The following is a 27,415-nucleotide window of genomic DNA, read 5'->3' as shown; positions in this document are numbered from 1 at the left end:
GGGGCTCGCCTCAGCAGGGCCGGGAGGCCAGCGGCTCCTCTCGCTTTTCATTTAAAGTCTCGATTAAAATTTATTAGGGAAGGCAATAACAATGAAGGAAATTAAGACATAAATGTGTGTGTGTATATATATATATATATATATATGTACTGCTCGGTGGCGATTAGCGCTCACCGCTGGGAAGCCTCGCTGCCTGGAAATTGGCTTTGCCTCCCAGGAAACCTGAGGAAAATGCTGCCCTAGTTACTGCTGCCGTAGGTCTTAGGAGAAGCTTGAAATGAGATAGATACAGGGTTTTCTTTCAAAATATGTTCTTGAATAAATTAGTTTGTATCCAGAAATGGCATCTGTTTTCCTTGGCTCAGATATTTTTCTAAAAGTTTTTAGGTATGCAGCTCACACTCAAACGGGTGCCTAATATCTGAGCAGTTTTGAAAATCAGGCCTGTGTTATTCTGAGATAAAACAGAACTACTGTTTTAATTAAAAAAATTAAATACAGAAATGCTGTGGGGTCAGTAACCCCGGCAAAGGGAAAGGACAGGCACTTAGACATCAGGTCTCATGAGGTGAAAATTGTTTTTAGAAGTTAAGCAGCCTGGCATTTGGTAGCGCATACCATCTAACAATAAACCCTCTCATTTATACCTGAGGAAGAAGCTGAAAACACCAGACGCGTCTCTGTTTCTGTTGGAGGTAGGTTTTTACGGAGGCATCTGCAGCAATTTGGTTTACTTTGATGGTTTTGGAACTTGTATCTAGAGCTTCTTGACTGAGAATTTCAGGCCCTGTATCCTCTGCGTTTCACTTGGGCTGCAGCTGGTGTCTTGGAAGAAACCTGGGCTACTTGCTACAGATACACTTAAGTATTAAAAAAACCCACATGGTCTCCTGTTCCTGTAAGCCCTCTGGACTCAGAAGAGCTTCCAGTTTGTGTAGTACTTCTGCCCAGTAATCGCACTACTGCTGAGTAACAGCAGCACCAATGCAGATTTCAGATGCTTGGCTGGAAGCACTCTTAAGAATTACATGGGTATATCCTCATTCTTCCAAGGATAACACAAAACTGTTGAGTTTGACTTAAGCTGTGCCATCTTGTTCATTCTCTTACTCTTTGCTCAGTTAGTCATTTGCATAGTGTTTGGATTATGAAGGACAATGTGAAAAACTTAATTTGATTCTCAAATCAGGAAAAGCAATTATAAATCTTTGATTTTTAAATAGTATTTTATGGTTGGAAATTATGCATGCCTTCTGTACATTGCTTGAAAGTGTATAAATATAAACCCCTTGTTCAGCCGTTTCTTTTTTGTAATTAAAAAATGCATTAAAGTACAAGTGTAGTTTTAAATCAAAGTTGTTCTCATAGTGTTTCTCATTGTTACATGCGCTGGAAATATGAAATTAATTCGTGTCAGCTTATTAATCAATAACATTTGCTCATGCAGGTCACTTGCTGATTTATCTCCAATTCACAGTTCATTAGAAGGTATGTAACTCTTCAGTGATGCTGTTATTTAACAGATGTGTTGTCACGGTGCTATTAATGACCTCTGGATTTAGCAATTCCTGACACAAGAAAGATTTCAGAGATTATTAACATAAATTTGGAAGTCTTTTCCCATGGGTATTGCATACATTAGGTCATGTAGTATCTAGTAATAAATTTACCAATCTGTATTTTGGAGTCTCTTCCTAGGATGCCCGTGAATTTCATACAGATAGCTGAATCGATGGCCAGGCATGTTTTCAGGTATATGTATGTGCTCAGATATAGGTATCCCAGGCTTTCTCATCCTCCTAGGTATAGGTGGTACCTTCTTAATTGATGCTATCAGCAGATTGCATCAGTGTATACCTGCTTTTCCTGTGGTTGGTAAATGCATGAGACGAGACTGTATTGGAACAAACACTGATCCTTGCGGAACTCTGGCAGTGCAATATTTACCTTTTCAACAGTTACTTTGTTGAACTGAACTAAAAGTTGCTGAAAGGTAGTTCTATACATAGAAATATTAGAAGAAAATATTTTGTATCCTAGTCCTAATTCCTGAAGTAGCTCTGCAGAAGTCTTCCGTGGAGCGGATTAAGTGATTACAATCTACATCTTTTGTTTCTCCTAATAAACTAGTATTGCTGTTTTTCATCAAAAAGCATGGAAGGAACTAGTCCTTTAAAATTAGATGTACAGATATATCTTTGGTGAAATTTAAAGGAACTAACCTCAGATATGTGGAAGGGAATTATAGTTACTGATATAATAACAAAATTGGTTTTTTGCAAGTCTGTAAAACAAGCAGAATGTCCTGAATAGTCAAAGGCTTTATTGGTTGTCTTCATTCTACACAAAATGTTATTTGAGCATGGATGACTTTTGCAAAATTAAGAGGGTTTAGTTTAAATTGTTTGAAGAATTTGAAAGTCTTGCCAGGAGGTTCAAATGACCTTGAAAATTTGAATGCTTCCTGAGCTTTGAATGCTCAATCTTTTTAAAACTAGCTCCTGCAGTTATACAACCTTTACTTCAATTTGGATTTTGAGCCCAAGAAAACAGCTACTGTACTCCCATATTAAAGGCACTGAAGAATAGAGACCAGTTTTGAAAACCCATCACTGGAGTGATGGCAGAGGAACCTGAATGTCACTGTTGAAGCCTGATCATGTAAGCAGACTCAAAAAGAGTTTGAACCAGATATTCTTATAATGCAATGACATCATCTCGTTCCCTGAGGTTTCCAGAAACCTGACTAGCTCTCTGTGTACAGCAATGTGCTCGTTTTTGTTAAGTCATTCTAAACTGAGAGTAGTTCCACTGACATGGTGTCAGTTTTAAAACTGGTGAATTAGATCCCAGAGTCTTGGGTTTTGTATATAGATAGAGCCTTGAATGAAAATTAGATAGTGGAGCCACAAAGGGCAGTTGTAATTTTTGCTCACTGCACAGGAGGGTGCTCAGCCTCTGTCTTCATCGGTAAGAAAGAGCGATTCCCATGGTCATTAGAATGAAGTGGAGAAGCCGTTTTCTGAACTGGTCTTTTCTTGTAATGACATTGTAGGATCTGTTAAATACAATTACTCCAAAAATATGCAGCTGTTAAAGAATTTTAGAAGGTGTGTGTTAATTGCTGTTGTAAGAGCATTACAAAGGTATTTAGGTCAGAAGATGTACTGTAATGATCATCCACTGTGTGAGACACTAGTATTCTCTAATGGGTGTGATTAAAGGTGTCAGAATTTTCAATAGAAGCTTTGAAGTTTCTCAAAATTAGGGTGGTTTTTTCCCAATCTAATGTGTTAATCTGAATGTGTGAATCCTTGTGTGAATCATTCTATTGAATAATGACTTCTCATGTATGTAAAAACCTAGCAGGAGTGGATTTACTAGAAAGGGGTAGATAGGTTTGTTAATTTATAGTCAATCTGTAGTACCTGCTTATAGTTATATCCTTAATTATTCTTTATATTCCTTGGTAAATAGGTTAAAAAAATGAATGTTCTGATATAACTCATAAAACTGAAATGTTTAGAAGACATATTGGTTTATTAATTTAGGTGAGTTTGAGTTTTATAGCAAGTGGGAAAGGGTTTTATTGGGGGGGGGCTCCTGTGGCACATTGTCAATAGGAGCAAACACTGTTTTGCTGCAGCAGGTTGTGTTGATATCTCAGGCTGAGGTATTGCTCCCCGTAAGTGCTTTACACAACTGCTTTCTGTGTGCTCTGGTTAGGGTGGCAGCCTTTAACTCACAGAAGGAAAAAATTTCTCTGTAATTATTAAGATTGTCTGCCATAAAAAGTTTTATTTGACAGACTATAACCTGAACAAATGGTGAGACAAAGAATCTTCTTGCATTAGTTACCATTATAAGTGTAAGAAAAAAATTGGCTTATGAGTGGCTGAAAATTTACTAAATTTCTGTTTACCTTTTTAGAGATCAGTTAAGCAGAGGTCTTGGACATTGCTATCTGGTCAGATTTTAGTAAGTGAGTTAACGTGTTCTGTCTGAAAACAATTTGTTAAACCTCTGTCTTGTGCAAGGTCAAAATATTCTGGCCCTCTGAACACATGTCCATTTTAGTTGCTAAGGAAAACCAATTGTTTTTAAAATACATTACCATTGTCAGATTTCCAGATATGTCTTTTCAGAACTTTCAGAATAAATACAAACGCAGAAATATAGTAGGTAAAATGTTTGTCGTGTTGAACGGGACTAACGTCAGCATATAAATATTTGCTTCGCTTCAGTCAATATTTACCTCACTGGTCAATAAGACTTGTTTTGCACTTCACAAAGTTAATATTTACTTACTGGTTTTAGTTTGGTGACAATATATAAAATTCTCTGTTTCTAATGATATGGAGGGCGCTTTTACTTTTTTTCTAACAAAAAAAGATTTTGTATTAACAGATGTGTGTAAGTTTATTAGGAAGTCTTGCCCACAATTAAGACCGTGTTCATCATATAATAAGATTATCCAGGTTATGCCTATAACATTTTACAAGTACAGAAAGGATAATTAAAATTAAAAAAAAAAAGAGAAAATGAACAAATGTATTATACATTTATATAAATAAATATAAATTATAAAATGAATAAATATAAGACTGTAAATTAGAAATTCCACATTGCTTGTTTTATGCCAGTCAAGTTCTCTGGTAAAGGAAAATGTGTCACTGTTCGTTATATGGTGATTTGGTATTTTGTTTTTTAATGTTCCTTGCATAAGATAAAATAATTAGATTTAAGGAGGGCCTCAGAAACACCATGTAGATTTTTGGCTTATGCAAGTGTTTTTGAGAGATACATTTGGGTAACTCACCAACATGCCTTAAGGAAATGCTTGTCATCTAGATCCAGTGCCTAATTTCTTGCAAATCCAACTTCCCATGAAAGAACTGTAGAACCCTACTGCGGGTTTTGGGTTTTGTGGCATGTTTTTTGGGGTGGTTAATTTTAAATATTTTTTTTACTGTTGGCATTTTGAAAATCTGTACATGGTCAGATATATTAAAAAAGGAGAAAGAAACGTGAGGGGGGAAAAAAAGGAAAAAACTTAGTCTTCTGTGGTAGTTTGCCTTTGCATGATGCTATTGCTTTCATCTTTGCTTCTCTTCAGTTTTTTAATTTATTTTGTTGAACATTCTCATCTGATTGTAGGTGAGCACTGCCTGTATCCTTACTTCAGAAATCCTGCACTATGCCTAGATGCTCAGCTAGAGCCCTCGCTTACCAGTTTAGAGGTGTAATAGAAGTGAGCACTGGCTGCTTTTGAAAACTCAAGAACACCCTGTTTTGCTCCCTGTCATAAATAGACTCCAGTATTTTGAAGAAATTATACTCATGTCTTCTACAGTAGCTCTTGTTGACCATCACTAAATGAAAATTTCTTCTGTGCTTCCTTCGTTTCCTTCCCACCCATGCCAACTTTCTGGGGTCTGTTATTAGAGAGTGCAAAATTCTTCCTTGTTAAAACATTGGTATTCTGTTCATGTTTAGATTAATAATGTTAATATTTTTTTCTACTAATGTACTGTACAAACAATATGTTGCTGTTAAAATTGACTAATAGCCTAAACAGAATTGATTTGGTTTAACTAAAAGTCAAAGCTATTAATTGTGAGTATATTACAAATCAGTAGAGATGACTGCTGTAATGCAAAATGTAACACTATAAGATTTTTTTCAGCCCTGGGAAGCCAACATATTCTGCTGGTTTTGATTTATAATAATGGGAGGCTCAAACATTAATAACTGTAAAAAATGGCATTAGGAGAAACTTCCCAGCTCTCTGAGGGCAAGATACCTCTCTTCTAGATGTTGATGGGAAAAGCCATGGCTAGATTAGAATAAGATGAGGCATACCCTGCTGAATGGGATTTTCATGGACCAGACCTACTTAACAATGAAGTTGTCTGGCATTAGCATACTTGAGGAGGCTGCCTGAAAAAGAATGCTGAATGAAGATGCTTAATGTACTCTTAAAAATGAATAAACAAATAAATAAAAAGGCTGACAGGCTTTTAATTAAACTAAGTAATCCATTCAGAAAAGGAGCATGTACTAGTGAAGCTATTGGACACAGATTTTAAAATGTAAATGTTGTGGAGGAAAAAATTGTTTTTATACAGCTTTATTGTATTCATTAATGATAAATATATATCTTAATACAAACTTCTAGCCATGTCTAAGTACTTTCTGTTACAAAGGAGTCACCATGGAATCTGTGTCCGCTGGAGTTTATAGAAGTGTCAGAAACTATGCCTGTTGTGATTTTCAAGGAGGTTTATGGTTCTAGAGGCAAAGCTATATAACTTTTCTCTAATTTTATCAGAATCATAGGTAAAATTGAATACGCAAAGAACAAGTAAATTTTTCAAATGTGTTGGCAACAGTTTCCCCAAGAACTTTACTGTGCTTTCAGCAGTGTGGTCTACCTCTGCTGTAATTTTTAGGGCATATTCTTACAAATGTATATGATTAGCATACATAAGTGAGTAGTCTCATTAGAATAAGGGCTTCTTGTCTGTGAAGTTATTTGCATGAGTTTGTAGGGTCAAGGCCCCCTTTACCTCAGTGTTATATAAAAATAAAAATACTGCTTTGCCATTAGGAAACCCTTCTGCATATGCCCACATATAGCTCACTGTTTTCCAATTTCATTAAAAAAATTGTTTAGTTGGAGAGGAGATACTGATATTTGTGTTCATTACAGAATTTGTTAGGATATGTATCACACAGAAACATGTGTCTATAATTTTATCATGCGTGCCCTTGTTGAAATCAATGGTGGACTTCCCATTGACCTTAACAGCAACAGGCATGTGTTTCTAGATGTCTGTGCGGCTGGTAGTATAGTATGCAATAGTAACACTGTAGCTTGTGAAAAGTGAAAAAATAGTAACTGAATTATGCAAAATGAAGTATTACTTATTGCTGATATTATGGATATCCTTTGGCCCTAGGTACTGGAAAATCAGGTATAGACTTCAACACCTTGGTGAAGACGCAGCACATTTCTGAAGTAAATACTGAATAGGAAACTGGTATCGTTTAAGCAGTTGTTCATACTTCCCCATGCTTAACCATGCAGATGTTTTGGTTGTACAAATTAGAATGCAGGTGTTAATTCAGAAGGCAAAGGTTTCTGGAATAAAGTACTTTCCTCTTCCTAATTTGAAATTTGGTTTTTTTGGAAAGCAAGCACAAACATAGCCATTTTTCAATTAAGTCAGAGTAAATACAGTAGTTACACTTGTATGGTTTAGGAGGAAATGCACAGATGACCTTTAGATCCTTATAGTTGACTGGTCCACATTTCCGAATGTGACACTTCATTTCCATGGAAGAATTTTCTCCCATGCATTTCATATGTATGTCGTAGTTGGATGTATGCTTATTTTTCAGTGGTTTAGTTATAAGTCAATATATGATAGTGTGAGGTGTTTGACTTTCAACCTGCCAGAGGCCTTGTCTGCAGCATATTGTTAAGAGATAGTGCCATCTACTTGGTGTCTGGTCAAAGGAGATAACGCTGTTGTTTGTTAAGCAAGACACATTTGTTATTTTGCTGTGATGTACCCTTTCCTTGCAGTGGCATACTTAAACCCAGCTCTGAGGAGGCAGAGAAGATTCAGTATGTTTGCACTTATGACATGAAACAAAACTAGTGTCTTTTTGCAAAGATCTCCAATTCTGTCCCTGAGAGTGGTGATTTTATGATTTATACAGTTAGAGATGAGGGTGGTGAGGTTATTTGATTAATTTAATCTTATGGTCTGAATCTTCAGTTGAGCTAAACTCTCTGAACTAAATCACAGCACACCCATATCCCTCAGACAGTCAAATAAAACATCTGTTGGATAATGATTATCTTAATTTAAGAGTGAGTTCTAGCTCATACAGTACTTTACTTCATTAATAGAAAAGAATTAATGGAAGACTACTTACAAAAGTACTTAACTAAGAACTACTTACAAAGTAAAACATTGGTGAAGGAATATTGAAATTAATCTTAGACTCATATATAACTTCTTTCAGAAGACATTATAATGATTAAGCATGTAAGCTTGCATGATTTGAAGTCTGGCGTTGTCTTCCCTATTTTCAGCAGAAAATTACTGGGCTGTCCATCAGTTTCAGCCAGGTCTCTGACTGCTCATAGATCAAAAATACAAACACTAAGTTTGCTGAGGGCCATTCAAGCTCCAGCCAGTTAGCAGGCTCATGTTTATTGATATGGTAGTTGAAGTGCCAGCGTTTTAGTGAAAATTGTAGGACTTGACTGTCTGAAGCTAGGCAAGAAATCATAGGCAAATGCCTAAATAAAAGGCCTTTTCTGAGTGGTCCAGAAAGTCCTAGTAACTTGGAGGCCTGAGCATGTCTGGTGAAAAACAGGTTTCCTAGTATGTGTAAATAAGGATCTGGATGTGTAACTTCAGGCATTCAAATTTGAAAAGTTTGGTCTGCCGCTCTATAATTTCTGCTTTTGATTCTGGGTTTGTCACACCACACTGCTTGTGTGTGTGTTCTTGTGTTTGTTTTGAAAACATTACAGTTATAATTTTGACAGTAGCTTCCTAGAGAAGACCAAGTGGAGATTTCAACTGTGTGAGCAGGGTCTGTGGACAAAGGAGCATGTGGTTGAGTATGTACAGACTGATAAAAGATCCTCTTCAGCTCAGTGAAAGGGGGGGAGAGCTGGAGGACAACAGCATGAGGGAAAGGGGACAGATACAGGTAGATTAACCTATAAATTAAATATGTCATAGCACTTTTAGGATTCCAGCTATAATGTACTAGATGCCCAAAACTTTTGTGTGTGTGTTTGTGTGCATACATACTTTTGCAAACTTCCCAGTTGTGCATCCCATCTCACAGAACTTCCTTATACAGAGGCTATTTCCTTGTGCCTTTTGGCAGCAAGGGTCTGCAGAACGTGTTCTGCACTGTCTTCCATAAGGCCAGTGTGGTGTTCCGTGCTTATGGAAAAACAACTAATTCAAGGCTTGCAGAAGAGTTGGCATGTTTGTTTAAATTTCTCAAATGCATCACAGCGATAACAGCAGCTGTACAACATCTCTCCTGTGCGTATTTCTGTGTGTAGTAAAACTTTATTTTTTTCTATTAACGTATGAGAAAATATGAAACACTACAACAAATTAATATCTGTGAATCCTGCCCAGGGTCACTCTGATATCCATCTAACATTTTACAGTACATTCAGAGAAAGATGTGAGAGCAGATAAAAGGCATTAAGCAATGAAATTATAGTTAACAGAAATGTTTTGTATTTTTCATTGTTTGGATCCTGATACAGTAATTGTTCTCTATCATGCATAATTGCCATAGTGTTAAAATAATTGTAAAATGCATTACTCTTTGATCCATAATTTCAACCTTTATATAGGTCACATAGTTGTGTATGTACAGAACTGTTTGTCCATGACTGTTTAGCAGGTGCACATAATTAATGTCTGTTCTTTAAGTAAGCTGAACTTTAAGTAAGTTCTGTTGAACTTAACCAAGTTAACCATTTTTCAGCCTCCGATGTTGCAGTAAAAATGTACTTCCTTAAATCTGGTTTGCTTGCAGACAGTGTCTGACACAGTAGATTTAGTACAGCTGCAGTATTAACGTTCAAAACTCCCATGCTGCACAGTTTTCCCACATGCTACATAAAAATGCTGTACAGTTTCTGTCTCCAAGGCTCCTCAATTAGGGCATTAACTGACTCTATGCCTCCAGTTTGGTTAATGTTTTTATTTATATATAATACAGTTTTACACACTCACTCAAATTACTGTTTATTGCAAAATAAGTATGGTAAAATAATAATTTTACCCAACATTGGCTTAACATTGATTTTCAAACTGTGAAAGTCAATGGAAGATAAATCTGGGAGAGGATTGGTGAGATGAAAGATGCAGAATCATGGACTAAATGAGTTGCTAGAGAATAACTTGTGCTTATATCTATTCTTAACTAGTTATAAGAAAATATAGTGGAAAATTTTTCTGCCATTATGAAGGAAGCAGCATGGATTTATGTATCCTTTGGCAGTGGGAAGTGGGGAAAATGCTCAATTAACTGGGCCATTGCTTTTATTGTCTCCTATTACAGCGTTGAGTTTTGTTAATGCAGTTTCAGAAGGGCAGCTTTTCCATGTTTTTGGTGGTTTTTGGGGAAGGCATACTGGCTTCAGAATGTATCAGCGAGGTTCTGAAGGTCAGTTTGTAAGTTACATTTTGAAAGGCGATGGAAGGAAATGTGGGTTTCTTTGAAGACTTGACCTGTAGAACCCTGATGGTTTGGCTGTTGTTGAGTTCCCAGTCAAGAACAAAATGGACCAAAACAGATTTCAGTCTTTGATCTTTCCATCTGCTCATACATGATAGGACCGTGCACTTTCACACTTTCATAGCAATCCGCCGCTATGTCATTTAATCCTTAAATGGCTTCTGTGCCCGTTTACTTTTACCAAACTTGAGAGTAGTCTGCTATACTGAACAAAGCACTCAAATTCATGCTTCAAGCTCAAGTGTTTGCAAAATGTGCATTTTATAGACTGGATTTAGTTTAGGAAGATTTTTGGAAATGTAAATTATTGGTTTTAGGGAGTAGATGGATGTTAGAGCCCTGTGATAGTTAAATAACAACAGGAGTACAGCCTCCTCCGTTTCTTTCCATGTCAAAAAAAGTTCTGTTATTTTTATCTTCTAAAGAAATACTTCCTAACCTTTATTTTACCAGGGGTGCTTTTTAGTGACCGACTAAATTTTTTGGACCTTTATCCATTTTTCAGTCCAGGTTTGGAAATTACGCCTTCCCTCTTTATTCAGCCTCTAGTGGTTCCTCCCCTTCACAAAAATCTCAGCTTTGATTCCTTACGGAGTTGGCAGTGGAAGATAGGGAGCCATGCAAAATTCTTGCTGGTGCTGCTGCCGCATCTCCCGACAGGAGTGCAGGGTCCTGCAGCTAGCAGAGCCCTGGAGGAGGAAATAGCGTAAACATTCTTTATAAAGCAGAGCAAATAGGTGCAGGCAAGTACTTTAAATTGAACTGTAATGAAATTATTGTTTATGGCCCAGCTTCTACCTTATATCCAGAATGTGTCATTTAGGTGATTGGGCCAGCAGGTGGCAAATATAATTGAATTCAAGAAGATAAATAAGGAAGTAGGCTGGGGATTGTTTGCTAAAAAGAAGACATCTAGTTTACTAATTAGGAGGATTTATAGGATGCTGTACTTAAAAATAGATGATTAGTGATAGCTCATCTTAATCATGAAAGTTAACTTACAGTTTCAGTTTCCTGCAGCCAGCATTGCCGCAACAGTCAGGTGTGTGCTTAGGAGAGTGTGGGGAAGCTAACCTCATGTCAGTCCACCTGGCATGGAGAGCAATGGCTCGGAAACCGAGGGCAAGGGTCGTAGGCCGTGCTGCTGCAGCTGCACAGCTGTACAGCCAGAGTACCTGTGTGCCTTGGGTTGCACTTCTTACTGCAGTGTAGCTGTAGGTGTAGAAAAGAAAGAATCATGTCCAGTTCTGTGTTAGTAGTCACCAGAAATGATGGACCCCCTGCACCAGACACTGTTATTTTCATCTGGAAACTCCGTGACAGGCTGCACAGAAACAGTGTTATTAATTTAGAGAGGAGGTAGCGAAAGATGCAGTGTATTACATCTGTCTTTGAATTAGGTAGAAAGGGGATAAAAGTTGGATTTTTTATAATTAATTATAAGAGAGTGTAAAATTATAGACTATAGAAAACTAAGATGGAGATTGCTTTTGAAATTCTTATGTATCTAAGTAGCAATCTAAAGGTATTTTAATCGAAATCAGAAGTAGATATTAAACTAAAATGTTTGTCAGTGGAGACTGAAGTGGATGTTAAATCAATGTTTGGGGTTTTTTTAAAGGAAATGGTGAGAACTCTGGCGTTTAGGTCAATATCATCTCTCATTAAAGTTATTTTAATGTTCAAAGCTGTATCAATTACTGGTGAGCTCGTCATGGCAGCCATGTATGAATTGCCCATTTCCTTATGCCCTTATCCAATTCATTTCTCTGTGCTACACTTTGGAATAATTTGAATATGAAGTGTATCAAGAAAACAGAGTTGTTTTGTTCTAAGAACTCAAGCAGATCTGTTCTTCACAGAAAGTAACAAACAGCCAGAGTGAATGACCATGAAGGAGATTGCATCTGAGATTGTAAATATTATTTTGAGAGACTTAGATTTCCTTCTGAAAGAAAAAAGCATTAAGGGTTATTTTGAAAATGTAGAAGGGGAATAATAGCAAAAAAATTCCTGTAAGATAAATTTGGCTCACCAGCCTTTTTGCTATTTCATGTCTAACATTCATTTTGGAGATAGAACAGTTGCATCAAGCTGAGGCTAGTTTGGTTTTATGTGCCTGGTAAAATGGAGTTGAGTCACAAGGATCTGGTCCATTTTCTTCTGTCACCTAATACGCTGTTACTTTGTCTTAGATTATTTCAGCCAACCAAATACTTTTTTATTTTTTTATAATTTGGAGAAAAATAAATAAAGTTTCAAAGTAAATATTTTTATATTCATTCTCATGTATTTAGATGTTCTACAGAGCTTCTTTATTGCATATACCTCCATGTAATTTGTACCAATAAAATGCAATGCTGAAGTAGAATAGTTAATTAAAATTTAGATTGGAAATAGATTAGTTTCATTTGGTATTTCAGAGAGTTATGATTTAAGCTTTTCTTAGGCCCAGCAACGAATAAATTAATATACAAGGAGTATGAAAGCCATGCACTTCAGTGTTGAAGCAAATGCTCATTAGGAGCTGTGGAATAAGAGGCTTCTTTAATACAGAAGACTTGCACTTTGCATTTGACAGAGCTGTTCCGAGCAGGGACTTAAAATAAATACCCCAGGAGACTGAATTTTTGTTGATTTGATAGGGACCAGTAGGCCTAGACATGTCTTGATCTATTTGCCATTCCTCAGTTGCCTCGGAAAGCACACTGCTTTGTTACTGGAACTTCGCTTTGGGTGTAGACTTCACTCCTGAAAGACTAATGTGTCTCATAGACAATCCAACTTAGTGTAAGAATTATTTTAGTTTATGTATGATTTCATTGTTCAGACATTATGTATTTTGAATGTAATACAAATTTAGATTTTTTAGTATTTGTGCTACCTGCTTTTTGTGTGTTTGTGTTTACTGCAGCTGAAAGTTATTATGTAAAATGAGTTAGTTGGCATCTTTAAGGGAACTGCCAACATGCATTTGCCTGAGTTACTTCAGCAGTGGAGAAGAGAGGAAGGATTCCAAACACGTCATCCTGATTTCACAAGTCTGCAGAGATTTCCAAAGTGACTTATCCGTGTTAGGTAGTAAATAGCACTCCACTTTTGTTACATACAAATGCCTGCATATGCGCACTCCCTCTCTGTACACATGTAATCTGTAGATCCTTATCTGTCTAGACGTACATGTAACATGCACTTTCTGGACTTAAGTCACTAAACACTAAGAATAATTGTGTATAAAATATTTGAGCATTTATACACATATACAAGATACAGAGGAATTTAGTTATTTTTCATTTTGAAATAATGCAAATAGGAAGTAATGCTTGAGCAAATAAAATTGCAGTTTAGTTTTTGTTTCAGTTCACCGTGCTATTACATGGCCCTTGAAAACTGTAGAGTAAGAATGCGGTGATAAATAGGGAATGACAATCCGTCTTGTTTTCATTGTGACCAATTTCTTACTACATTGATAAAGTAGATGTCTTTATTTGCATTCGGATATAAAGATTCCTTACTTTCAAAATTAATTCTGTGTAATAACTCAGGGTTGCAATTATTTTTAAAGGTGAGCGCTATATTCCAGTTCTCAGATGTTAATATGTATTCTGATATTAACAGCAATTACTATGCTAATTATCACTATGACTTTTTACTTTTTTAGCGGCATTTCTGAATGCTGTTGGTGGGACTGCAAACTCTGCCTACTTAAGAGTACCAGTTACCTTCTTCTCTTTTGGAGTCTGTGTTTAGTAGAGCCTTTGTAGGCCCTGGCTATGTAGATGAATCACCATGGTCTCTGTCCTGTACTGGTGATCTATGAGCCCTGTACCTACAAGTAACCCCTTAAGTGCACGCACAGGCTGAACTCAAAGGACATGTGAAGTAGCAGAGTAGAGAGAACGGGCTGTGGCTCCAGCTTATGGTTAATGCAGACAGGCACAGCTGGGAGAATACCTCATCTCAGACATCATATTCCACTGCTGCTGCGTGAAAGACTTTAGCCTGTACTAAATTTTAAGCATACCTACAAATTGGGCATTTTAGAAGGAAAACTATAGGAGAGAATCTCTTCCAGAATCTGCATGCACAACTATGTAAACATACTGATAGACTTTAGCAACTAAAATCTCGGATGGATCTGTTTACTGAGCTTGTTCCAGCTGTCACAGTTCCTTCCTGTGATCGAACTGTGCAGTGTACCATTCCAGGCAATAGAGCTGAAACTAGACTTTTCATTTAATGATGCTTTCATGTTGAGAGCCCAGTTAGTGATCGAATGTTGAAGAGCATGGCTTTATATAACTTACCTTTCATTGCACTGGAACTCCATGGTAGAAATAGCGGTAGTATTTAGTTCCCTAGATAGTATTCATCTGCCTTAATCATGAAACTTTCTCTTCTTTCATTTTCCTTTTCTATTCATTACACCTTTTTTTTTTTTTTTAATTTATGGAACAAATTAAGGCTGAATGCTAAGTGACTTCTTAATTAGATAACTGATTTAGTTCCAGCACATAGCTTGTATTGTAATGTATATGAAACATGGTGGCCAAATACTGCATGGTACAGTACAGCACTGGATTAAGAGTATTGGTAGGCATAGGCAGTTGGTGTGATCCCACCACTAGCAGTCAGGTTATGATGGCTGTCTTGTGTTGCAGAAGCTTCTGCTACTTTGAATGTTCCCTGCATCACAAAGTCAGAGTTCAGCCCGGATCCCTCTATCACTCCCACTTCCTTCCTTGGTGGGTGTAACTCTGTAATTGCTTGGTCTGGACAAACTGCATTCTAAGTCAAAATGAATTACATCTTTCTCATTTCCTTGAATATACAAGAGTTTTCTCTGTTACAGAAGATAATTATATTTGTCTTTGTATTTCCAGTAGTACCTTGGATCTATTTAAGTAGTGGGAAATGTTTTTCCAGTGTCCTGTGTGATTGACTTGACAATTGCAGTTATAATGATCCTGCATTCCTTGGTTGTAGTGCAGGTGTAGAACTTCTCTCTAACTTTACTCCAGAACAGGAAAATTATTGCATCTTACCATTACTAATTAACTAAATGTTCAGAGGCAATACTTAGCTCATAATGACAGGCATTCCTCTATCTATCAGTTCCAAAAGGTCTAAATTTTTCTGTCTTCACCCATCCTGAAGTAACAAAGGGTAGGAGAGAGAGGAAAGGGGAAAGGGAAGCTTTGCTCGCTCAGATCTTGACTTCAAAAACAATGATGAAGAAAGCAACCCTTGTGTCTGGGTTTCAAAACCAAGGCACCAGGATAGCCAGCTGGTGATTTCTGAGCAACTGTGGTGGATACTGTTCACAGTTCTCTGCTTTGACAGTGTTTAAGCTTTGTTGTTCAATTTTGTGCATGAATCCACTGGCATCGCCGTCATCGTGGGAGAGCATTTCCCCTTCTAAAGAGCTTCTGTGGAATCTCCTGCAACACACAGAAATTGTGCTGTACCTTTCACCCAGGTCCTACAAATTAAAGCCTCTTAGTGCAGCAAAAGCATGTTCTCTTTGTTGTTGTTTCATGTTGTGTACCCATGAAGGGTCCTTCTGGACTTGATTCTAAAGGAATAATTATGCTATTTAAATATTAAACATCAAAGTTCTTCTTTTATTGTTAAACCAATATTAAAGTAGGACAAAACTGATTTACAGTTTATGGCATTGCATTCCAGAATTGCTGGCGTTGCAGCTGATGTCCTGTTTCAGCAATATTGGCACTGCCAGGAGGCTCAGAAATGTAGATTTTAATCAAAAACTTCATTTGAGATACACTTCAGTTAAATTATAAATTAATCTTTCCTTGTGAACTTCCAAGCTGTTAAAAAGGGCAAATGGCTGCAGCTTCCTTTGAAACAATTCAAAAGCCTGCTTTTTGTCAGTATATGATTTCAGTATAATGGAATTGAAAGTTGTGTGTCTTTTTCTCACAGATTGTTATTTAATCACTATATATTAGCTTTCATTGCCCTTTTGATATATTTAAGCTCATAAACTTATCATTGAATAGATTGAATTTACCATTATGTTGTTACTTTTTATGAATAGAATAAATCAATATCAGATACGTTGGTTTGCACTGAATTGTTTATTTTAAGGGATGTTTAAACTTCATTGAAAGAAAATGGAAGGTCTGATGCCTAGTCCTCCACTTTAAAAACCACTAGTTGGTAACACTTTGAGATACAACCTCCCTCAACAAGCAAGTGCTATACATGTTATCCAGAGATGCAAGGCTAATTAAATCTCCTAACATCCTTCGAAACATAATATATTTTGCAGTATTCCAAAATATAATATTTAAATATTCGCAAGTTGTTTTATTATGGCAATAGAAAGCTTTCATTTCATTATTAGGGAAATATTCCACAATAAGACTAGGTGGGGTTTTTTTGCCCATTGAAAATACCACTCTGCATTGAAAATGTCTGTCTGAGATCTCCTTTTTTATATGTGTATATATATATATATAAAATAAAATCTTCCATAACATGTAATCCCCATTCAGAAATCAGATGCTAGCAGATTAATGAGAACTACCCTCTAAAATGTATTGCCCAGTTCTTATATTTTTAGTACCTGCAAAACTTGAAAAACATCTGTTTTGCAGAGAAATAGCTATTAAAATACACTTAAGCAGGAAGAGCTGTCTCTTAATTCAGAGTCAGAACTTTGCTTTGCCAGGGGTTAGTTGAGCAGCTGTGATTCCAGAAAAAGTGATGAACATTTCTTAGTTCTTTTGATTATGAGGAAATGGTAACTTATTTCGCTTTAAGGCTGTAGTCCTCAAATAATCTGTACAAACCAGCTGACTTTGTCTATGAGTTTGAAGCACAGTGTTAAGAAAAATAATTGGGTTCATTGTATCATTGAATTTGAGGGATGTTGTTTGTTGCTTTTTTTGTTTGATACATGTTTATTATTATTAATCAGGTGAGTTTTTGCATAGGCAATTGCAAAAGTATGTATAGTGGATGTAAAAACTTGGGAATTCTTGTATCAGTGTAATCATGTAGTAACAGCCCAGACTTTGTGCTTGACGGGGGTATTTTGTTTGGATTCTGTGTTGCTTCTGCGGTCTTTTCCTCACCAATTATGTATGCATCTTTATTATTATATTAAGTAGCTAATTAAATTTGGTCAGGTTAACCTTTCTTGATGATTAGAAGTAGGCATCTCATCCACTGAAAAAGCTAATCATTTTGAGTGGAACATCTTGTTCTTGTTTGAATAATTATCTTTGTTTACATTCACACAGCATTAATCACTTGAACCAGACATCTTTTGGAAAAAAAGGGGGAGTGCCCATAGCAGGTTTTCAAATGCTGTATACGTAAGTTATAAGGAGGATGCATTTCCCTTCATTCCTCTCATTGAGCAAAACAGGAAGACATTTTGAATTCGTAATGCGGAATAAAAGCTGTATTTTCAAAGTACACAAAGAACTGTAGTTTGTTTTCAAATAACTTGTAAAAGAAAATCTTCCGAGCTGATCAGCTGAACTAAGTCTTGTTTCCTCTGTGAAAATTGTTCAGCAGTAACATTGCAATATTTTCCTGGTGGAGTATTTTTCATTCTTTTCCAATTATTACTGTTATTATTTTATAACTCTATTTGTCTTTGCTCTGTGGTCTGTTCTGTTTTCGAATGCTAGTGAAAGCTTCTTGGTCATTTTCCCTATCCTTCCCCTTGGTTTGATATTTTCTGCCAACTCTTCTGTCTTAAAGGTGGGGTTTTTTTGGCCTGCAATGGCTAGCTCTTGCGTCAGTACAACCATTGCCTTTACTGCTCATGGAGGAGTGTATCCCTAACGAGTGCTCCATCTGTTGTGGCCTCTGTCATTGAGGTTGGAAAGACCAAAAAGAGAAACTGCAAAGTGACCTTCTGTTGGTTTTGCGGTGCTCCCTCCACCTTGCATCTAAGGCTTAAGAGCTCTTCTGATTCTTCTTTGAGGAGGACTCTATAGCTCAGTCAAAAGATATTCATACTGAAGACTCTTATTTTGATCATTAAATATTGTGATGGTTATAACCTATTGCTTCTCAGGAACAAGGTTGGGGGATTATAGGAGCTCTGTAAGCTCAATGCTCTGTGGTCCAGAGAGCAAGTAGGATACTAGGAATTATTAGAAAAGAAATAAAGAACAAACATGAGAAACTTTTTGATACCGCTATAAAACCTTCATATATTTGCATCTTGAGTACTGTGTGCCTTAAAAAGGATACGTTAAAACAGCAAAAGCTGTAGAGCAGGGCAACAAATGCAATCAAAGATATGGCAGATGTGATTGTGAACCGTATTCCCGTGTTCCTTCTAGAAAAGGCCTTGAAGTCATTTAAAGATATAACTTTTTTATGCTATTCCTTTTCTGATTAAAATCGTCTTCTGTAAGTGATTTTATGGTGCATATAAATATTATGGTTATCAGTCTTCACAGTTAAAATAAGACTTTTCTCTTTGGCAAGAGGAAAGCTATACATGCAAATTCATATTCCTAATGCATTTCCACTAACTGCCCTTATGTTCCAACAAAATTAGGAAAAACTGTATTTTTCACACCTTCTTTTTATTGGTTTCTTTATGCATCTTCTATTCTTTGATTCTCACTTCATTTCTTGTTTCCTTACCTTTCCTGTTCTTTTTCTTTTTGTGGGTACATTCTTGGCTACATTTTTCTCTTATATTTGTTTACTTTGCCTTGAACTTTCTCCCAAATCCTTCAGTTTTCCTCTTTTTAGCTAGACCGATATATACACATTGAATAATCATTTTTCTCTCCTTCCATTTCTGCTTCCTTTCCTCTTCTACTCCACATTTGCCTTTTCCTCCCTAATGTTACAATTTTTTTCTTGATGTTTGTTGATGTCTCTCTTTCCCATGTACTTTCCTCTCTTTTTCTCATTATTTTGTACTTTAGTTCAGAAGGAGAGACTGAATGGGGATTTGGGCCTTGAGCTTTTTCTTAATAGCGCAGATTGGGTAGAAACTACCTTAAAATTGTGGAAGGTAGGGTATCTGACCTGTGGCATGAAGATGACGGAGGGAAAATAAATTCCTTTTTAGCAAATTTAACTTCTCCTAAAAATTCAGGCTCCATCCTTGCAGCTGGAAACAAGATAATATAATGGGTTGTTACAAGCTGTTAAAATTTGAGTCTGAGGAGGGGGAATAGGCTAAGTTACTCTATGAATTGTTCTGTTCTTTGTGGGAGGCTGTTAAAATAAAGCAACAATATAAAAGATGAATTATATACAATTTAATGTAAAGCTGTCTGATGTCATTATGGTATTTCTTCCTTGATTGTCTAACATTTGTGTACTTTTAAAAAGTTTTACATTTTTTGGTTCTTTCTGAACATTATGAAAATTGTACTGAGAGGAGTAAATTCATCTGCATAAAATTGACTGCAAAGAGCAATTAGTCCTTCATTAATATGCAAATTTGGTCCAGTGCAAATTCATCTATATATGAGGCTTAAATATGCAAGTCAGTCTTGCTGTGCGAGAAGCCCAGATGCTTTTATTTACTTTGAAATTGAGGGATTTGGTTAATGATGTTGTTGACAGGAAAACTTGAATAAATTTGATGATCACCATCTTTCATATTAGACGAGGCCCACGGAAAAAAATTACCAAGTAAAATACCAATTTTATTTGGTAATTTCCTATTACCAATCTAGTAATAAAATGTAAGATACAAAGTAATAGAGTTAGATTTCCTGATGTAGTTATCCTGAGACTTAAACTGTTCCCCAAAGATAGAACCATTTTTCTTAAACTTTGTTTTTCCAGAGGGTAAAGACATCTACATAAGCTGTATGAATAACATACTGCATAGAGATTTAATATTGGAAAGTTAGCTTTGTTGCTTGTTTCATTTGGAGAGAGTATATATGCCTGGGAATGAAAAGGCAGGAGCTTTATAAATGACCGTCATCATCATCTCCCATTAATTATCAGTATCACCTTCACAAGGTTTGGTGTTGAGGCCTTTGCTCTGAACCTATGGAGCCAGACCGGAAGCCGTTCAGAACCCACAGCCAATTATATTTGGATCACCTAAGCTAATCAGTAAACATCTTCTTAAATATCTGTAAGTCTTTTACAGCCCTCAGTAACACAACTTTTTTACTGCTGTCACTCAACGTGGAGTGGCTCAGAGAAGCAGGATTTTTTCTTACCAATAAATCTAGGATGTGATGTGTCTTGCGTGTTTCCTCCTCTCCTTGCTTCTGCCCCAGCATGCTGTGGTTCTTTGGGCTCTTTGGTTTTGTTCATTAACGCCACAGCAGCAATCGCTCGGTTGTGAGTGGGTAGGGTTCCCTTGCATATTAGTCTTGTTTCGTCTGGAAGGAGAGGGTGCACATGCTGTTCCTCGTGGTGTTTCTTCCTTTTCCTTCCTCTGTAGTTGTGTCAGGCCTAAACTTAACTTTGGCTTAAGCAACCTGGTCTTTGACTTCAATTGTGCACGCTTTTTCCTGGACTGCACTTGTTCTGTCTTGCTGTGTATGTGGGACATGGACGCTTTCAGAATAACAGAGAAATGTAGTTTAAATGGCCTGAAGTCTGTGGCAGTTTATAAAGCTCTAGTTGTAACTACCTGAGGACCAGTTAATGGATTATGCCATTTGATTCCTTTAACTTCTTGGCACAGCTGTTTGGGATATAAATCCTCACAGTGGAGAACAGTTAGTTTCCAAATCCTTAATGTGCTATACTAGGCAAAAAGTTTATAAGAGCAATGTTGAGGAAAGAAAAAATGTAATGAGATGCTAAAATCGATGTGCTAGCTCACCACATGATGTGGTCTTGCAGGTGAATCCAAATGCAGGAAAAAAGAGACAGAGTTGAGTGTTTGGGGGGAGCAGGGGAGGGGTCCATTACTGTTGTAAAGGCTCTGGTTATCCTACAAGGGAATCTGTCCTGTCTTACCATCAGAATAAGGCATTGACAGCTGTCAGAAGGCATAGTATAGAGGGTGTATTTGCAGTACTTAATAGTTTAGGTGAGAAATTGATTAAAAGGTGAAACTTTAAAAACAAAATATCTTCTGAGACTTAAACACTCTTTGCCTTTGAGAACACATAGTTGGCGGACAGTTTGTATTATTGTTCACAATGCTGTAGATGGTACTGGGCTTTCTGATCTAGCTCCCAAAAGAAGGAAAATATTAATTTTCAAATATTTAAACAATAGGCATCTCGGCACAACCTGAGGTTGTCTCCTATCAGCTATGTAATCTTTATATTCTAGATTAATAAACACTTCAGCCTTGGAGTTTATTAGTCCAAAATATATTTACTACCTCATAAATTCAAACCCCCTCCAGTTATCATCTAATTAAATTGCAGTATTGTGCATGCTATCTTTGGGGATGTATTAATAATGAAATTATCTTGTGAAACAGTAATTACATACTTCATGCATTCTTTTCCATACTTTTTTTTTTTTGGTGTCTATGTGATGAGTGAGGCACACAGTGATCCATTGTTTTGAGCTCCTCCAAACTCTGTAAGTATCCAAGGATAAGCAGATTTGGGTGTTTGGGTTTTTTCTCTTAGTAAAAGAGGGAGAAAAGTTTGTGCATTTTTGTACTTGGGGAAGGGAAGGGCCAATACCACTAGACTAGGAACAGTTACGAAACATGATTGTGCAAGTAATTTTAGCTCGTGTTTTCTCCTCACTCTTTGAGGAGATTATTCACAGGGATAAAACCTACTTACGGGATCTTTTTTGTAAGGCAGTTCTTACTGCAGTTGCCAAAAAGTGAAGACAACCACTTTGCAAGAGAAAGCTCCTTTACGGCTCTTCACTGATGATGTAGATTTGAAGAAAGGAAAATAGTCTTAAATCTCTCTCCTAAGGAAGGCTTTACTTACAGTTTTTTCAGTGGTAAGTGTACTTACTATATTCTGATTTATATATGTATTGGCCTTATCTGTGCTTGTGCTTTATCAGGGTTGTCCTCCCATCTTCTTGTAATACACTGGATGATTGTCTATTGACAAGATTTCTTTTACTCATTTTTATTCACTTAAAAAAGAATAAGGTGTTCTGAATCCTGGCTAGTGTGCATTTTCTTTACAATGAAAGAAGCACAAGAGGCAAAATAGTTTGCACATACCTTCCATGTACTTGAACTGGAGAGATAAGCTATTTGAAAAAATACATCTATTGAGCAATAATATAAGTGTGTGATTCTTGTTGACACAGGCTCCTGCTCTACCTGCCAGAAGCGGGGTTTTATTCTCTGTTGTACTTCTGGGCACTGCAATCCAAAAGTTTTATTTTCAGGATCCATACATCAGTGGAGTGTCCTGCTCTGTGGCTGCCGTGTTGTCTTGTCATTTGTACAGCCTTTTGGTTGTTTCACTGCAGTTACTGTGGTTACGCAGGTATCCGCATTTAGAAGAAGGGCACTTCCCATCAGTTTCTTCACTGGATCTTTTTGGCCTTTCCAGCACAAGAAGTGTTTTGCCTTCTTTCTAGTTTCCTGCTGTAAAAGTTCTACGAGGTCTAAAACCTTGTTGGAATTACATTGAAAGTTGCCCTTTTGTGAAACATGCTAATATTCAGACCATGTCTGGTAATTAACAAGCATCAACCAGTCTTCCAGAAAGTTATTTATTTAAAGAAGTCCTTTTTTTGACTAAGTGTGCTAAACCTCTTGACATATGGACAGATAGAACCTGGTTTTATATTGGTCAGGTCATAGAATTTTTATTTATTTATTTAATATGATATTAGGTAGTAGTCATTCCCTTTGTACAAAGGGGTTTGATTCAACTTCCAGCTAGAACTCCATTCCTAGTTGCAACCTAAGGCTTTATTTACATTTCTCAGTCATTGTGGGGCCAAGTTTTCAAGTTTTCCACGTTTGGACTCTTTTCTATTTCACTACAGAATCCTGCAAGACTTCTGCGAACAAGAAGGCCCATTGTGTATGAAAGCAGATAGCATTTCTGGTACCTAATGCCTACTAAACCTGGTTGGGTTTGAGTATCTGAGTAGTAAGAGTGACTCAAAGCTTTAGCTGCCTGAGTAGATGAAAGCCTAGGACTTCAGAGGAACAATGGACATCTTACTAAGCCATTGTTACAGTACTTTCCCTTCTGACCTAGTGATGGGTAGCCAGGTCTTCCTGAGGCAAATTAAGTGAATTAGGCAACAAAGACAATAACACAAGTACTTTCCAGCTTATTGTAAAGCTTTATTTTCACACTCTGTGGTATATGTGATATATATGACTTCCAGGAGGTTGCAAAACAAGTCACAAGAGGTATTCTGATTTCTGTTTCCAATACATTCCAGTAAGGTACTATTTGCTTTATCCAGTAATGTGCATATGTGAGCAATCACAGTTATTTAAATGAGACTGTTTACATGGATAAGTGATACTCTTTGAAAATAAAGAATGTGTGACAAGCTTCTGTATTTTTGTGAATACATTTTTGTAAACTACGAAGTACAATGTAATTATTGTATGACATGCATTACAAAATCTCGAATGATTTTATCAGCCCAATGTCAAGGAATTTACACCTTTTGAGACTGAACAGTCTTGTGCTCACTGTCTTAGTAAAATTGGTGTCTGATACCACTTGGTCAGATGGAAGAAAACATTCTTTCTGTTGTTTTAAATAGCAAATGTCTGCAAAGAATAATTACACCTATGAGATATTGCTCAAACATACATTTTTTATTTGCTTGGGATTTATTACTGGTTTGTCAAAACCTGCTGATTTCCAAACTTTTGGGAGTCTAATCTTTCTTGTGGCTATTGGTGAAAAAGGCAGTCTGTGTGTCCACAAAACGGTAGAATGGCTCAAGTTTGTGTCTTGCCTATGCTGTCACACTAAATTGTTTGTCACTGCTGTCTTATTTGCAAACTTTTAAAATTAGACACTTTTCTAATGTTTTTTTTTCCTGTTGTGAATAAATTCACTGCAGAATACTTGCAGAGAAAGAGATGCTTGTTGTCAAGCAATTATATCAGATGAAACATACAGAAGGGTAATATTATGGTCTGAAAATGTTTTACCTAATTTACTGGCATGAAATCTGAAGATGAATTCTGGAAATTTAGGGAAGAAAAAAGACAGGGTTTTTGGTTTTCTTGATTTTTATTTTTTTTCTTCTTGTCCTCTGTATTTTGCAGTAATTATTCCGAGTCTTAAGTTCTCACCTTGTGAAAAACACTGTGGCTGAAGGTGTAAAGAAGACAACGTTAAAGCTTTTGCTCACTTATGGAAATTACTCTGGAGACAAACACAACTCAGAAGACAATGTTATGAGCTACCTGTAAGTTCTGGTTCACAAAACCGATAAGGAACCAGAGATACTTCGGAACTTGCAAATGAAATTTATTCTCAGTGTAATGGTTGAGCTCATTATCTGCCGCTCTTTCTAAATGTAAACTAAGGAGTGAAATACCCATATATTCTCTATATAACAGCTGACATGTTTTCTGCATTCCTGTGTTTGCCTAAAAAGTCATGAATAATCAGCTTAATTTGATGTGCAAAATACAATGCATGGATGAATTCTGATACATATCACTTGCCATGCCTGTGCTGTTATGAGAGGCAAAAAAGAAACAGAAATTAAAATCTTCCTGATAATTTTCTCATCAGTTTTTCTCCAAGGACATATCTGTAGGTGGGTTCTACAGACAGTGTCTGGGGACGGGTGTGTGTGTGTCCCTCTGAATGCCTGGTCTTGTATGTGTCAGTTATTTTCTCATGGTCTTTCTTGCTGTATTAGAAATCAAACCTACCTTATCCCTTCAGATGTTTAGTCCCTGTAATCTTAACTAGGAAAAGCTAACCTGAAATATTTACTTTTCAAACTTTTTATTATTCAAATTTATGTTTAAAATAATTTTTACAAATTTCTACATGTATTACAAATAACTGCCCATGTTACTACTGTTGTAGTAGCAGAACAGGCAGGAACCAGCAGCAGAGACAGATGTGATTGTAACAGAGGTTAGCATTTTATAAGTAATAGCCTGGGTGTAATGAGACTTATGGTTTTAATTAACTCTTAAAATGTTTTTAACACAACTGAAGTAAGGAAGTTTAAACCCCAATTTACTTCTTCTAACTCTATCAGGTTTTTCCTTGCTTGTTTTGGATGACAAACCCCAAAATTTCTCTTATTTTTAGAGATTTTCTCACAGAATAGAATATCTATAGTTCTAGCAAAAAGGGAGATTTGTATGGGTAAAAAGGATGAGTGATAACCCCCATGAGGTGGGAAAAATAAATCAGTCTGTGAGGTTAGATTTAGTTCTATATTGGTCTGTTTCTTTCTTGGAAATCTGTACTTTTGCCAGAATATGCACCAGCATTATGTAGAATGACGAAATTTGGTCAGAGTATTTCATATAGTTGGTATATACTCTTGCTGGAAAGAAACAGCTGGGTATTTTCCGTCATAATGTGACCAATCCACCTCTGTTGTTGTCATTTTAATTGCTGTGGCTGTTTTTTTAAGTCCCCTACAGAAGGTCTTTGTAGTGACAAGCGAACAGTTTACGCTTCATAAGCAAACATAAAGAATGCTGCTGCTAATTGGAGAGGGAGTAATGCAGTTATGATTCCATCAACATTTAAGTTACATTGTTAAAGGACACGTTTTGGTCGTGTTTATGTTGCCACATAAAATTTTACTCAGGGTGAATTTGGTGGGGAAGATTTTATAACAGGAAAGACTAATGCTAGGATTAGGGGGAAGGGAGGGAGAGAGAGAAGTTAAATTTTTCTAACCCACATACACAGTATTAAAGATAAGCATTTTGTTACTTTTTGTTTATTATAACTCTTAATCACTGGCTTGTGGAATAGCTTGTCTATGAAAATGGGAAGACTGCCTCAGAAAAGCTCCCTTTGCCCTGCCCTGAAGAACTGTAGCCACAATGTTTCATGTTGGCAACTCTTTGAAAGTCACCCGTTTCCCAAAGGAAGGAGGTTGTTATTCAGTAATTTAGTCTTTTAGGGTTTTTTTTCCTAGATATTCTGCATGTTCTATCTGTAGACCTCCCAGCTTCTACAAGTCTGAAGGATCTTGTTTTAACCTTCATTTTTTTTCATAAATTACATTTTCATGGAATACTTGGCTATGGATTCATAGTTTTACAGCTACGTGCCCAAAGTTGTTTCCTCTTAACACTGATTTGTTTTTTCTTTGCTACTTACATCTCTCTTCTCAGGTAACAAAATGACTGGAGCCTCATCTCGAATAGTCTTGGGAGGGTCAAAGGCGTGTCCTTTTCCAGTTCACTGGCTAGCTTGTTGGGTTTTAGAAGATGCAATTTTTTAGCATCTAAACAGGGAAATATCATACTTACATGAGAAGAATCATAGAGATGACAGGGCTTCCCCCCAAAACACTTTCTGTGTAATTGCTGAAGACATTCCAACCCACTCTAATGAAGTGTACTGTCTGCCAGTCATTATGCTCTTCTTGGAAGACCATCTGTTGCACTTCAAATATGTAAAGGTCTGCTATCATTTATTGCACCAAACAAATAGGTTTCTTTGTCTGACATGCTGTAACTGGTGAATGTGGGCTAAAGGTAGTTTCACTTGCAAAATGCAGGATGTTCTCTTTTGTTGCACTGTAAATGAAAGGTACTCATTCATCTCAAATTTTGGAAGACAAACATACTGATTAAATTAATTTCAGTGCTTTTGAAGAATTTCAGTTTATTTGGCAACAAATTGTTAACAACAACAACAAAAACCTGAAATGTATTTTCTCTTAACTCAACCAGGAGCACATTGTAAGATTTTTGCTTCTGGTGAATGAGCCTAGCCATTGTACTGTTATCCAGATTTGATATACACTGACATTTGAATTAAACTTACTTTAACTAAATTCTTTAATTATTTTTATCTGAAAGTAGTAATTCAAAGAACCTTTCAGCGGTAAAAAATAAAGAGTCAGCAGCTAGAGATAACTAGAACCTTTCTTCTGATATGCATGAGTCATTTATATGGATGTAATACTTGGTTGTACAGCCTTTATTTATATGAGTTAACTAGGATCCTTTCCATGAGTAAAAGGTGCCAGATCAGGCATTAAATGATGATTTGTTTTGTTT

General features: G+C 36.5%; 2 long non-coding RNA genes across 3 annotated transcripts; one reads left to right on the top strand and one right to left on the bottom strand.

Annotated features, from left to right (window-relative positions):
• The first annotated feature begins 122 nt into the window (after positions 1-122).
• On the top strand, positions 123-27,400 carry LOC119140489. Of its 2 annotated transcripts, XR_005101631.1 has the most exons (4): positions 123-695; positions 1,448-1,488; positions 24,467-24,609; positions 26,522-27,400. It is a non-coding gene; the product is annotated as an uncharacterized LOC119140489 (long non-coding RNA). The 2 variants fall into 2 exon arrangements; XR_005101629.1 differs by lacking the exon at positions 26,522-27,400 and having other exon boundaries at positions 24,467-24,940.
• Positions 5,162-17,555, bottom strand: LOC119140497. Its single transcript, XR_005101632.1, has 3 exons — positions 14,604-17,555; positions 11,299-11,508; positions 5,162-10,985 (listed from the first exon to the last, which is right to left on the bottom strand). It is a non-coding gene; the product is annotated as an uncharacterized LOC119140497 (long non-coding RNA).
• Positions 27,401-27,415: the final 15 nt, after the last annotated feature.

The sequence above is a fragment of the Falco rusticolus genome, chromosome 1 (genome assembly GCF_015220075.1).
Source record: "Falco rusticolus isolate bFalRus1 chromosome 1, bFalRus1.pri, whole genome shotgun sequence".
NCBI lineage: Eukaryota > Metazoa > Chordata > Aves > Falconiformes > Falconidae > Falco > Falco rusticolus.
The sequence above is the reverse complement of the archived record's forward strand: the minus strand, read 5'-3'. Positions and strand labels throughout refer to the sequence as shown.